This window comes from Bidens hawaiensis, unplaced genomic scaffold (genome assembly GCF_021521415.1).
Source record: "Bidens hawaiensis isolate Kalapana, Puna unplaced genomic scaffold, B.hawaiensis_p1.1 tig00032454_1, whole genome shotgun sequence".
NCBI classification, from domain to species: Eukaryota; Viridiplantae; Streptophyta; class Magnoliopsida; order Asterales; family Asteraceae; genus Bidens; species Bidens hawaiensis.
In genome coordinates, this window is record NW_027495533.1 from 129,105 (window position 1) to 142,146 (window position 13,042).

The 13,042-nt window shown below is 34.5% G+C and overlaps 1 pseudogene across 1 annotated transcript; it reads left to right on the forward strand.

Moving 5' to 3' along the window:
• Window positions 1-4,380: 4,380 nt before the first annotated feature.
• Window positions 4,381-6,673, forward strand: LOC143583555 (pectinesterase-like; annotated as a pseudogene). The gene is made up of 2 exons (XR_013144193.1): window positions 4,381-5,382; window positions 5,884-6,673. The product of XR_013144193.1 is annotated as a pectinesterase-like (transcript).
• The last annotated feature ends 6,369 nt before the right edge of the window (window positions 6,674-13,042 follow it).

Below are 13,042 nucleotides of genomic sequence, written 5' to 3' on the forward strand. Positions count from 1 at the left end.
CGACGGGTAATTACCCGATTAATACCCAATAGGCTTGGGACGGGTTTGGAACAAACTTTCATAACCGGGTATGGGTTTGGGAATACCGAAACCCAACCCAAACCCGACCCATTACCATCCCTACCATTACCCTTAGCCTAATATGTTTTTGATAACCGACCATGTAAATTGTATGATAGTAAAAAAAACTACAAGAGCAACAAAAGTGACGTGTGTATACCTAATATTATGAAGGTAGTCTAGTCCACTTGTAAGTTAGACGTAATCTAAAAGCTTAAAGCTTTGTACACCTTAACAGATCAGACATCTCCAAATCCCTTTTCATCATTAATACCTTTGGATCCAACAACAATCACTGTACTAGAAAAAAGAGCCATGGTGCTGAAAATGAGCAGGTAGAGACGGCTTCTTCATGAAAATGAAAGATATGACATCCTTTTAACCTAATGTACAGTTTTGATCTAATTTGTATTTTATGGGCCAAAGGCTTTTCTAATAGACTAAAGAAAAATGTGTAATAGGCCTACTTGAGAATTGGGCTTATGTAAGGGGTTTGTTTTCGTCTAATTGAGTCATATATTATTGAACTAAATAGCCCCTAAATCTAAGATTCAAGTTTATATTCCCTATCTAGCATTATGGTTTATTCGGTTATTAATTTTCGGATTAGTGAATCATTAAGATGGACGGTTCACTATCCCATTTTGTTATAAAAACATTAAAAATTCGTGAGAAAGACGTGAATGAAGAACACCGGTCTAAATGGAAGGACAAAGGTGGGTGACTGGTTGTCTATAGACAAGGACTTACGGTTTCAAACTATGATACGATCAGGGCATATAGTTAGTAGGCTAACATCAGCTTAAAGCGACCACCACACTGTTTTCAAAGCGCTACTGTGTGCTTAAGGCTGTAAATGAACCGAAGGTTTGTCGAATTTAACTAAGTGAACAAACACGAACAAAGATAATGCTCGCTCAATCAATTAGTTGTGTTCGTGAAAATTCGATAATATGCTCATTTACATTCGTATATATAATGTGCGTTTGTTTATACTTGTAAGTATGTTCATTAAAGGTCTTGAATATTTTTTTAATTGCAAGGCCAATTTTTGCATGTTACTTGCCTGTCAAGCCCAAATTAAGTCTTATGTAGCTGTTAGACAAGCCCTCATGTAATTTTCTCTTAACTAATTCCAACTAAAAATATTTCTATTTTTTTCTCAAACTCCTTAAAACAATATTCATGTTTTAACAATTATTACAAAAAATAGCAAACTAATTGCTTCCTAAACATTTACGAGGAAATTATTATATAAATTGTCAGAATTCGTCGAAGCGTTGCAACGTGTTTTTTTATAGAGTGTAGTTTTTCTTCGCTATCTTGTTAAAAATTTAATGTTTTTTTCATTGGAAATTGGTCAGAATTGTATAAGAGTTTTCACTTTTTTTTTGCGTCTGAAACTTTCGTTAAATAAGCCACCTTTTATAGTATTGCTACATCTTAAAAATTAAACCTATTTCTGAAAAGAAAAAAAAACAATAATGGATAATAGGCCTAATGGCCAAATTCAAACCAAAAAATGATTCGTGTAACAAGAACATTACTCCAAACCTGACTACAAAACAACACTATATAACGGGTATTAGGGATGAGCAAAATCGGTACTGGCACCGGTACCGAAATCGATATCGGTTTGGTACCGTCAATACCGAATCCGAATCGGTATCAATAACGGTACGGTACGGTACGGGATCGGTATTTCCCGAATTTTTACCTTCAATCCCGGTACCGAATCGAATATTTCGGTACCGGTACCAAGAATTCGCAAATTTTGGGACCGGGATTTTCAAGACCGAAACCCGTCGGTACCGGTACGGTCCCGATCTCATCCCTAACGGGTATAACATCACAATTTATGAACGCATGTCAAAACCGCACCATGTAAAATAAGTCTTCGTTCCTAGGTGAGAAAAAAAAGAACATAAAAAATCGAATTATATTTAAAATTGTCATTCATTAAGGATAGAAGATAAATATTGATTCAATTTACATTACTCTCAAAGTTAAAAATGAAAAAAACAAAAAAAATGATTGAGGGACAAATGTTAGCTCATCTTTTGTATGTAAGTGTATATCATTTTTATTTCATCATCATATGTAGGTAATAATAATGTAAGTGCGCATGTATATCATATCTTCCCATTTTATCAAATAAATCGTTAGCTAATTTAAGTAATTTATTCTTAAACAAGCTTGTTTAGTTAGGCATACCGATCTTTTGTTTTAGCTAGGAACAAACTTAACGAGTAAGCAGAAATATTTCGGCTGCAGGAAGACCTCATGATCGTAACATCCTAACATAAAAACCACTTTATGGGCAATTCGGTAGCTTGTCAAATACATTAGTCCATGTTTAATTTATCCGTTTTCTAGCTATTGCACAAATAGTATGTGTAGCCATTTTTTGTTGTGTTGTGTCAAAGACAACCTAACTATTACTTTATTCGATGAACTTTTGAGGCCGTGAACCTCCACGTCAGATTTTGCAGGTAAAAATCTCACAGACGCAAAAACCCTAACGGGTATTCCGCCTTTATCTTTCACCTCAACTCATGGACATCTCGAATGGAGAGTCGCTAATTGATTATCAAGATTGTTGCATCCATTAGACGTTAAATACACATGATATTTTATACTTGTAGATGTATAATCTAGTAGTTAGATATGTTTACCTACACTCGTATATGTGACAGAACAAAGAGGAAACCATATATATTTTTGTTAACTTGGTGTCTTGAAAATAGGGATGAGCGTGGGATAGTACACGTATCTATACCCGTACCAAAAATCAATAAAAACATGTATCAATACTTGTACCAAATTTTTCGGTATGATACAGGTACGGGTATTTCGGTACAATACCTGTCTTTGTACCACTTTGGTTTTTGATTTCCAAATTTCCGACGATTTTGAAACCGGTACCAGTACGAGTAACAAACAACTTGAATTAGTCCGGGCATCGATACTTGCACATGTACGCGGCGGGTACCAAATTGGCTGTCGATTTAATTATAAGATAGTACTGAAGAACCCTAATTTGGTCACCGACTTTAAGTGATTTGTTTGTTGGTTCGAGTCTTGGATGTCATATTATTTAATTTTGAAGAAACGTTTGGTACTTGTTCAATAATAACATGGTTGGAAAATTTATTTTATATATTAAATATGAAGAATCCCAATTAAACCTTTATATAATCCAAACATGTACAAATTACCAAATGTACTCGTATATGTACCCGATTGTACCCGTACCAAAATTCAACAAAAATGAGTACCAATACCCGTACCGAATAGGCTAAATCGGTACGAATACGAATACGTGTACGGATACGGTACGGATACAAATACAAGTATTTTGAACAAAATGTTCATCCCTACATGAAAATGGACCTATAAAGAGATGTTGACATGGAGACTTGGCATGTTGCGTGATAGGATATTGACCAAGAAAAAGTATGCAATAATCACCCAATGCCTGTTAGTATAGGTGTACGCTCAAAATCTCACTTTATATTGACAAATATAATAATTATTAATTAATAATCTAACTATTATTGTATTACAAACTTAAGATATTATTGAAAAAAAAGTATATCGTTAAAATTGACATATAACTAGTTTGACAAAATATTATAAAGATATTATTTGACTTTTTTTTTAATTACGAAATTGTTTCACACCTTGTGTTGTAGTCAGTGTTCTAAAAAGCGCTAGTCGGGCTACGAGGTGGAAACTATGGATTAATTGAATTATACTTTAATGTATAATTTCAGTTTTATACACACATACACATATTTTTATATGTAATGTTTAGTTTTATACATACACAAACACATTTTAGCTGGAAATTGGTTGAAATCTCGTCAAAAACCGTTGATTTTGACCAGAATCTCATCAGAAAAAGAAAATTAAGGCCGATTAATCTTGATTTTTGGCCAGATTTGACCATTGACTGATTAACCTAAAATTAATCAATGAAATGGGGACTAGCGATTAATCATGACCTAGTCATGATTTTTGAAACACTGTACATCAGATTCATTAATTTGTTGGCCCTAGCGTAGCAACACGAGTCACTTGCACAATGCATTGATCTCCCGCGCGGGTCGGGCTTGTTTCAAAAATGTGGTGAAGAATGTAACTATTGTGTAGAAGGACGCGTGTTAAGAATAAATATTATTGGGAAATTTATAAATTGCTTTTTCTTATCAAATTATCAATGAAAATGACACTTTGTAGTTTTGCTTTCAAAATAATTAAAAAGTTCACCAAAGAATAATTGGATACTTGGAAGCACAAAAGGTTTCATATCCCGTGGCATCAATGTGTAAATTTAAAGCCTATATAAAGGAACAGGCACTCGTCTCATTTTCATATAACATAAGTACAAAAACCTTTCTTGATAATATGTTTATTAGCTACCATAATATGGCTAAACTCATCACCTTTCATCATATTCTTGTCACCATGTTAATGTTGACTCCTTTTGTTGTTGTTGTTCATGGTGCTAATCCGACTACTATGTTATCGGTTTGCGGTCACGCCCCTTATCCTGAAATGTGCACTTATCTGATTGGAAAGACTAGTATAGAAACCCCTTTAGATGTTCGCAAAGCGACCCTCATGTCCACTTTGGCTCAAGCCAAACATGCCCATAAGCTTGTTATGGCTATGGACTTGACCTCTTTTGAGCCACGAGCTAAGTCAGCTTGGGCTGACTGTTTGGAGCTATATGACAACACGGTTTATCAATTAAACCGTTCGCTGGCTCCACCAATATTCATGATATCCAAACATGGCTTAGTCAAGCCTCTACCAATTATCAAACATGCCAAAATGGTTTTCGTGACTTTAACTTGTCTTCTCATTTTCAAACTTTTAAACCTTCTTTAAGTGGCTTTTCAAAACACCTTAGCAACTCTCTTGCTATAAACAAAGCCTTAACTCCATTACTTACAAGTTCTAAAAATATTAAAGGGAGAAAAGTTATGGAAACAAATAATTTCCCAAAATGGTTGTCTAAAAGTGACCGAAAACTTCTTGCAACGGCCTCAGGCCCCTCGGCCGATCTTGTGGTTGCACAAGATGGGTCAGGTAGCTACAAGACTATATCTGAGGCCGTTGCAGCCCTGTCTAATCATAGAAAGGGAACCTCTAGGTTTGTCATATACGTGAAAGCGGGTGTGTACAAGGAAAATGTAGACATCAAGAGAACGGTGCGTAACTTGATGTTTGTTGGAGATGGTGCGGGCTCAACAATCGTTACGAGCAATAAAAATAACGACGACGGTTCGACAACTTATGGGTCTGCAACCTTTGGTGAGTTAAGTTGTCATCATTTTTTTTAATTTAACCTATTTAAGAAATTTGAGTTTAGGCCTTTTTGAACTAAACGAGTAAATGTCATTCTCATACATGTCTAATATGTCTAGCTTGTCATTTAATAGGTGATATTAAGTGTTCCATGTGTTTAAAAAAGACCAAATAAGACCATGTATATATAATAAAGATAAATACAATATTAGAAACAAACATATTTAACACTAATTGTAATTGATTTTTTTCTTTCAAGTATATTTAAGACAATCCATATTTTGTTTGTGTCAGATATATCAACCCTAACACGACCCGTGTAGCTGATTTATCTAAACATGTTAACCAGGTTGACAGACTGTTTAATAGGTTGTATAAAAACGGGTTAATCGGGTTTGACACGTTCACCTTATAAAATATGTTAAAAGGGTTCACAACTTGAATACAAATAAAGTTTTTTGCATTATATGAATGTTATGAGTCTAATTTATATGTTACATTAATTAGGAGTGTCCGGAGCGGGGTTCATCGCTAGAGACATGACGTTTGAGAACACGGCTGGACCTCAAAGCACCAAGCCGTGGCCTTTTGGTCCGGGTCAGACATGTCAGTCGTGTTCGGGTGCACTTTTAAAGGCTACCAAGACACATTATATGTATACTCCGGACGCCAATTTTACCGCAACTGTCAAGTAATACGGGACACTAGATTTTATATTTGGTAACGCAGCCGCGGTTCTCCAAAGTTGCAACATATACGTGCGAAAAGGTAGTCAGTGGAACGCAATCACGGCTCAAGCCCGAAGTGACCCAAATGAAAATACTGGCATCATAATACATAACTCGGGTGTCATGGCTGCTTCGGATTTTAAAGGGGGCTCGGTCAAGACCTATCTAGGCCGGCCGTGGCAAAAATACTCAAGGATCGTGTACATGAAGTGTTCGCTCGATAGTTTAATCAGCTCGGCCGGGTGGATCGAGTGGGATGGTAGTTTTGCTCTAAGTACATTATACTATGGTGAATATATGAACACGGGTCCTGGTGCGGGTACAGGCGGTCGAGTGAAGTGGCCGGGGTATCATGTTATCACGAGTGCAAGCGACGCAATGAAGTTTACGGTTGGCGATTTCTTGGACGGTGGTTCTTGGATCCCGGGGACCGGACTGCCGTACACAGCCGGACTATGAAGATGCACATAAGTTTGATATGTTAAAGGTTCATACTTGTCAATATTAATGTTACATTTGTCATGTCATAAACAAAATGTACCAAAAATATGGTACCTTTTGTTAAATGAAAATGGCTTGTGGTAAATGGGATTGTGAATGTCTTACTTTACCAATTTGTTTTGTACTATTTGTATATATCAAAGTGGATTGATTATGCTTTTGGATTTATATATTTAACATATGTGTTTACAAATGAACTAGAATCAATTTTATTACAAGGCTAAACACACAAAATTCATAAATATGTCACGTCATATATTAAATCAGATTTCAAACTCATTCTTTAAAATAATACATATATTGTTAGAATCAAATATAAATCACTTTTAACATGTCATCACCACTTTGGTGAGATGGTAAAGGCTTTAGCCTTTGGGTGAGAGGTCCAGGGTTCGATTCCTGGCATTGGCGGTATAATGTAAATAGTAGGAGGAAAGCTTGAACATTCAAAAAAAAAAAAAAAAAACTTTTAACATGCAAATGGTACGGAATGAAAAAAAAGTTCACTCACGCAATGGCAATTTCGTAATTACTTTGAATAGAGTGTTATTTGATTAGCTTTATTATTTTAACGTTATTTGGATCATTAATATATCATTGATCCACCCTGATCATCTCGAAAAGAAGCGGTTGTTGAATCTCCATGTTCAACATATCTTTTTTAAAACAGATTGTACGTCTCCCTTAGAGAATATGTCTGTCAATGCAATAATAGTCAAAGTAGTGTGTATTGTCCTCTGTCGCAAAACACTTAAGGGCTGATATTGTTGTAACACCGCGTCTTATACCCTTTATAATTTAATTTAGGCCTAATATACTAACTTAGAAAGTATAGGGATCAAATTGCAAATTCTGAAAATCTTATCCCCTCGCGCTACGCGACGGGGTAATACTCAACCCATTGCGTAGCGCGATGGACTTGGTGAGTCACCAGACACGTGGCACGATATGACAGGCCACGTGTCACCACCGCATAAGGCGGCGCAAAATTTCGGCGCCGCGGTACGCGACGGGTCACAAGAACCCCCTAGCGTACCGCGACGGGGTACAAAATCAGCCTATAAAAGGGGGGTGACGGGTTTGAACCATTTCATCCCAAAACACACCTCCATTTACACACATTTAACTTCGAAAGGCGTGCCCCTTTGCCGTAACAAGCTGACGTGCCATTTTCTCGTAGTTCGTGCAAGAAACGAAGTTATAATCAAGTAGCAATCACATAAGCGAGTAGATCAAGATCCTGCCTTTTTCTTATTATTAATCTAAGCATCCATTCTAAGGTAGGAGTTATGTTTAAGTTATTTACATTATAGCTTAGACTATCAATCGAGGCTATGACCTTTAACCTCGATCGTATTTTACAAACAATCACAATCATGTTTTCATAAAACGTTACTTCATGATGAAGTAATGTTAAACAAAAAGATATATTTTGACGGGCATGTAGTAACTGGAAGGGGGATAGCACTAGTAGTAAGTTTCTTGCTTAAGGAAAAGTAATTCGTACAAATCACAATCAACCGAGGGACCCGTTTACTTACCTGGAGAAACTTACCAACGTGTTAGAACCTATTAGGCCAAAGCATGCTATATCAAACGTCACATAAAACCAAGTGTTTTTATTCACCATCAAAGATAAACGATTTCAAGGTTAAGCTTACAATCATAGCTTAATCATCATTCAAAACATTCATACAACCCTATTTGTGTATAGGTTAAGTATCATTCATAATCAATCAATCAATTAGTCAAGGTTTTCAACACCGACGGTACAGGTGAATACGTTAACCTTTTTAATCAGTCAAACATATTTATACGTCAATGAGATAAACGGGTGTTTGTCTTAACGAGTCAATCAATGTCTACATGAGATCGAGTAATCTTTAAAACATTATAATACAAAGTAGAAAATAAAATCAACTCGGACCGAATACGCATGTGTCTGGATCCAAACATAATCGTTAAGCCCAATCAATCAATCAAAGGCAATGAAGCCGCGGGCAAAACGATCATGACCGGTTCTCTGTTCAGGGCCGTGTTGCTCGGAGAATACCGTTATGTGTGTAGGGCAGTGGTACATATACCGGAAGTAGAAATGCTTCCGCTGAGTTGTCAAGAAAACTATGTTTGTATTGTAATCGTCATTCAAAATGTTTTATTGAGTCATTCGTGTTCACAAGCACATAGCTGACGTATTTTTCCAACCCATTGCAGGTAATTAAGCATACGTAAAGATAGTAAGGATTGGAGTCTATATGAAGATGGAAACGCGTACAAGATGACTCCGTTTTTTTATAAACAAATCCTTGTATTATGAAACATATATTTTGTAAACTTATACTTGGGTATTTAATTTCCAAGTAAATTTTCAATGTGAATTAATATTATATTCAAACCTAAGTCTTTCGCTAAAATTAACCCATAAACTCTTATACATTTACAAAACAGGTACCAACTTGTGATCACACGCCTAGGCCCTAAGTCGAAATGTGACAATTGTACTATAAACGAACAACGTGAAGAAACCATGTTATTTTGCCGTAAAATTTTAGTTTTTAAAGTATCTCCAACTACAAAGCACCTTAGTTTTACACCCCAAAACCAAATATAAAAAAAGATTATTTAGGTAAGAGATAAATGGAAATTAAATTCTATTAAATGTCTTTAATTGATTCTGATTGAAAATAGCTTCCTTTCTATTTCAAGTGCTTAGTGTAGTAATGGGTGTCATAAGTGAGAATGAGTAGTCAAAACTTCCTAATAGCAACCTGCATCATTAGTGGGAACTACTCGTCTACTCGGTAGCAAAAACAACCGGTTCGTCATCAAAACGACACATTACACGCACTGAACATGTCATCAGAGTTTAGCTCCTTTGAAATTTTTTTTTATTCTATATATCTAAGGAAATAATATCTATATAATATAATTCTCTCAAATATATACCACTCTAAGGTTATATCCACCTTCTATGTGGACAACTTCGCACCCATTTTCGTAGTTTTAAACATTATAAACACAAATTAAACATCAATATCTTATTCATCTTATTGTTTATTACACAGTTTGACTCGTTACGAGACTCATGCATAATAGAATGCAAAGCCCCTAAACAATAACATTATAGTAAAGTACATGTATTATATGATTTATGAACAGTGATTAGTGATTAACTGTTTTTTATAGTTTCATTTTAACTATACTATCAATAATATATGTTTTTAAACCATTCATTTAATAATTATCATGCAGTTTGATTCTTATCTAATAACTTTCGCTGGCTAATTTTTTATAAAAGTTGAACTTGCAATTATGCATAAATTTTCTCTCTCGAAATTACGGTATAAATATTGTTGAAAATAAAGTTGTATTCAAAATAAGGCGAGGCTATAAAGGTGTTGATACCGTGCTAGTATCGTGACGAATTAAGCAGATTCCGACCACACAACATCAGAAACACAACCGATATTTCTTTTATGGGTTTTGCAACCGTGTTTAATTTTTTCCGTAAGTTATACAAGTGGCGGTACCAGTACCGGTATTAGTGGAACCAATACCAGTATTTTGTTGAATTTTGATTCAAATATGTTTTATTGCATTTAAAGTGTGTTTTGATTTTTCAACTTTAAACCGCAGCCAAAGAAAAGACATTTAATTCCATAACCTAATAATACACTTTTTGAATGAAAGGTACAAATTAACACAATAGGGTTAACATATTATTGAGTTTAGTGACATGATTAGCTACCAAATTATTATGAAAGAAAGCTACAAAATAACAAAGTAGGGTTCATGCATTATTTCGATACATTAAGTACGTGTGCGTCCTATTCTAAACACATGAAACCTCCAGGTTTCACAAGTCTTGCAAGTTTCGTGCAAACAGTTAACTCCGTCTATTTTCTAACTTAAATGAGGGACAACTTTGTGTTTTTATAACCGTTACAATTCAAGTAAGACAAAATTAAGGTAAGCGAGATAACAAGTCCGATGTAAAGTTAAATGCCCATTATTGTTTGAAGACTCAGGCCAATACATTTTGATTTACAGGTTGGCAATGTCTTTCTCAAATGAGAGTGGCAATTGACGTGGTCGATAAATGATCGATAGTATATATCGTGTATCATACCATTCGTACAACATCTCGATATCACATCACACAATATGTTAATTAGTTTGTCTTAGAAGGAAATGTGTACTCCCCTATATGCTTGTGGATATTGGGTTAGATTACTTGTTTTATTACTTATTAATCAAACTCTAGAAAGAGTTATATGCATTGATCATCATTAACCGTTTGAGACCCGTCTTGTTCTTAACGGGTCATAGGAATAAACTGAAAGATTTAATAAAGACAATAAATTCCTGATTGAATCTTCTTGTTTTAATGTTTTTGTATCTTTTTTGTTATAAGTTTAAGCACAAAGGAATGAGATGAACACACAACACATGAAAACGTTAGTGATTTTAGTGTAATTGGAGATTAGTACTTGTTGATCAAGTTATGTATATAAATGATTCTACGGAGGTGCACACTGATCTTATTATAATTTATATACTTAGGGGAATCCCCCCCCCCCCCCCGGCGGGGGTCCAGGGCCAGCGCCTTTGGTAGCAGGGTCCAAAGGGCATATGTTGCTTTATAAAAAAAATACACTAGAATTTTTTTTTAATTTCGCATGTAACTTTTCAGTTGAAAAAAGAGCGTATGTTTAATGTATTTGAAACTCAAATACATGATAATTGCCATCTGACCCCAACCTTAATAAACAGTGGCTTGATCAAATGATTCATTCTTTGGTTCATCAAAATCTCTCACAATATCCATACTTGATTCTGTCTCTCAATTCTGAGTTTTATTTGATCAATTCATTTGTGAACCATAAATAGTTTTAATCTGAAAGGGTGATCACGCTCTAAGAAATCCTAGATACTCGTTTTAATACAAAATTCCCCAACAAAAAGTATGGTCGGTAATAGGATGGGTGGAAGACTGAGTATGATATTAATTTTAATTTTTATATAGGTTGGAAACGGGAATTGTATTAGTGATATTCACATGATTACCTGAAGTTGTTCTCATACCCGTTTATCTGCATCAAAATTAAATTCAAATATACTAAATGAGTTATTGTAGATAAAGTTAGTAGAAGTATAGTTGAATATTTAATATTTTAAGTCGGTCTTTTTGGATGAGTTTACAAGTAAGTGTCGGGTAATAAAATTCTAATGGATAAGACGTGATCCCGACGGGGAAACCATAATAAGTAGTATAAAGTTTAGATATTGTATTAGGATTATTAAAACAAGTCTAAGATAAGATAAGAGATTAATATAAAGTGTTCTTAGAAAGGACCTACCGGACCAAAAGTGTCTAACCTGACCCTGATAGGACATTTTGGACCCCAAAGGCTGGTCCTCAAAGCATGAAAAGGTCATTTAGACCCATTCTTATTCGGTCTTATTGCTCTTAAAAATATGGATACCATTTAGTCATGTGTTCCTTTCTTAAGCAGTTGAGCCCACATTATGTAAATTAATGGCCCGAGGTGACATTTTCTTTCAAATAAATGGCTATGAAGTTGCAATATATCTATCACTTTTATTTCCAACTAATAATACTTAACCAATCATATTATTGATAATATAATTCAATACAAGATGAGGGAGACCCATAAGACTCCCTTAACCAAGCATGTTATAAAAAGTTAATGACACAATTCAATACAACGTGACGTCTCAAAAGTAAAGACCTTGATGATCATAACCGGTTCATGATAAGCTGTATCAAAGTATTTGCGGCTGCATTTCTCTTATGTGTTTTGAGAGTTGCCTCAACCTTGAATTTAACATAAGCATGCTTTAACAAAAAGATATCATGTGTGATACATACATAGTTTACTTTACGGGTTAAAACAAGTTGTGTTATTTAAAATTCTTTTTCTATAAAGTTTATTTGTAATAAATAACAAATTGGTAGTTATGACCTCAAAAACAATATGATAAAGTGATTCATGAGGTATGTATGTTCGGAATACACACACATTTGATGACTTATAACTCGTTTATTTTTAAGCTATTTATATATCTAATTTACTCATTTGTGTTGATATATATAGATGAAACTTCCCATAGGTGAATATGTATTTGTCATTCATTATCTAAAATGATAAATCTTGTTCAAAACACATAAGGAACTTCTCAATTAGTCAATTACCTAGTTTTTATAACACTTTATGAGCTTTAAGTTTACATAAATTATGCAATAAATGATTAAGAATTTAACCACACAATTCGGATCAATATTAAAGGATCTATATCCACTAAACCCAAAATATATACTCAATACACCTACAAAAACCATAGTATTTGACCTCCAAATTTTTAAAGGGCATGGTAACAAAGGACGTAAGTGTCATTTAAGTTGTTCTGTAACG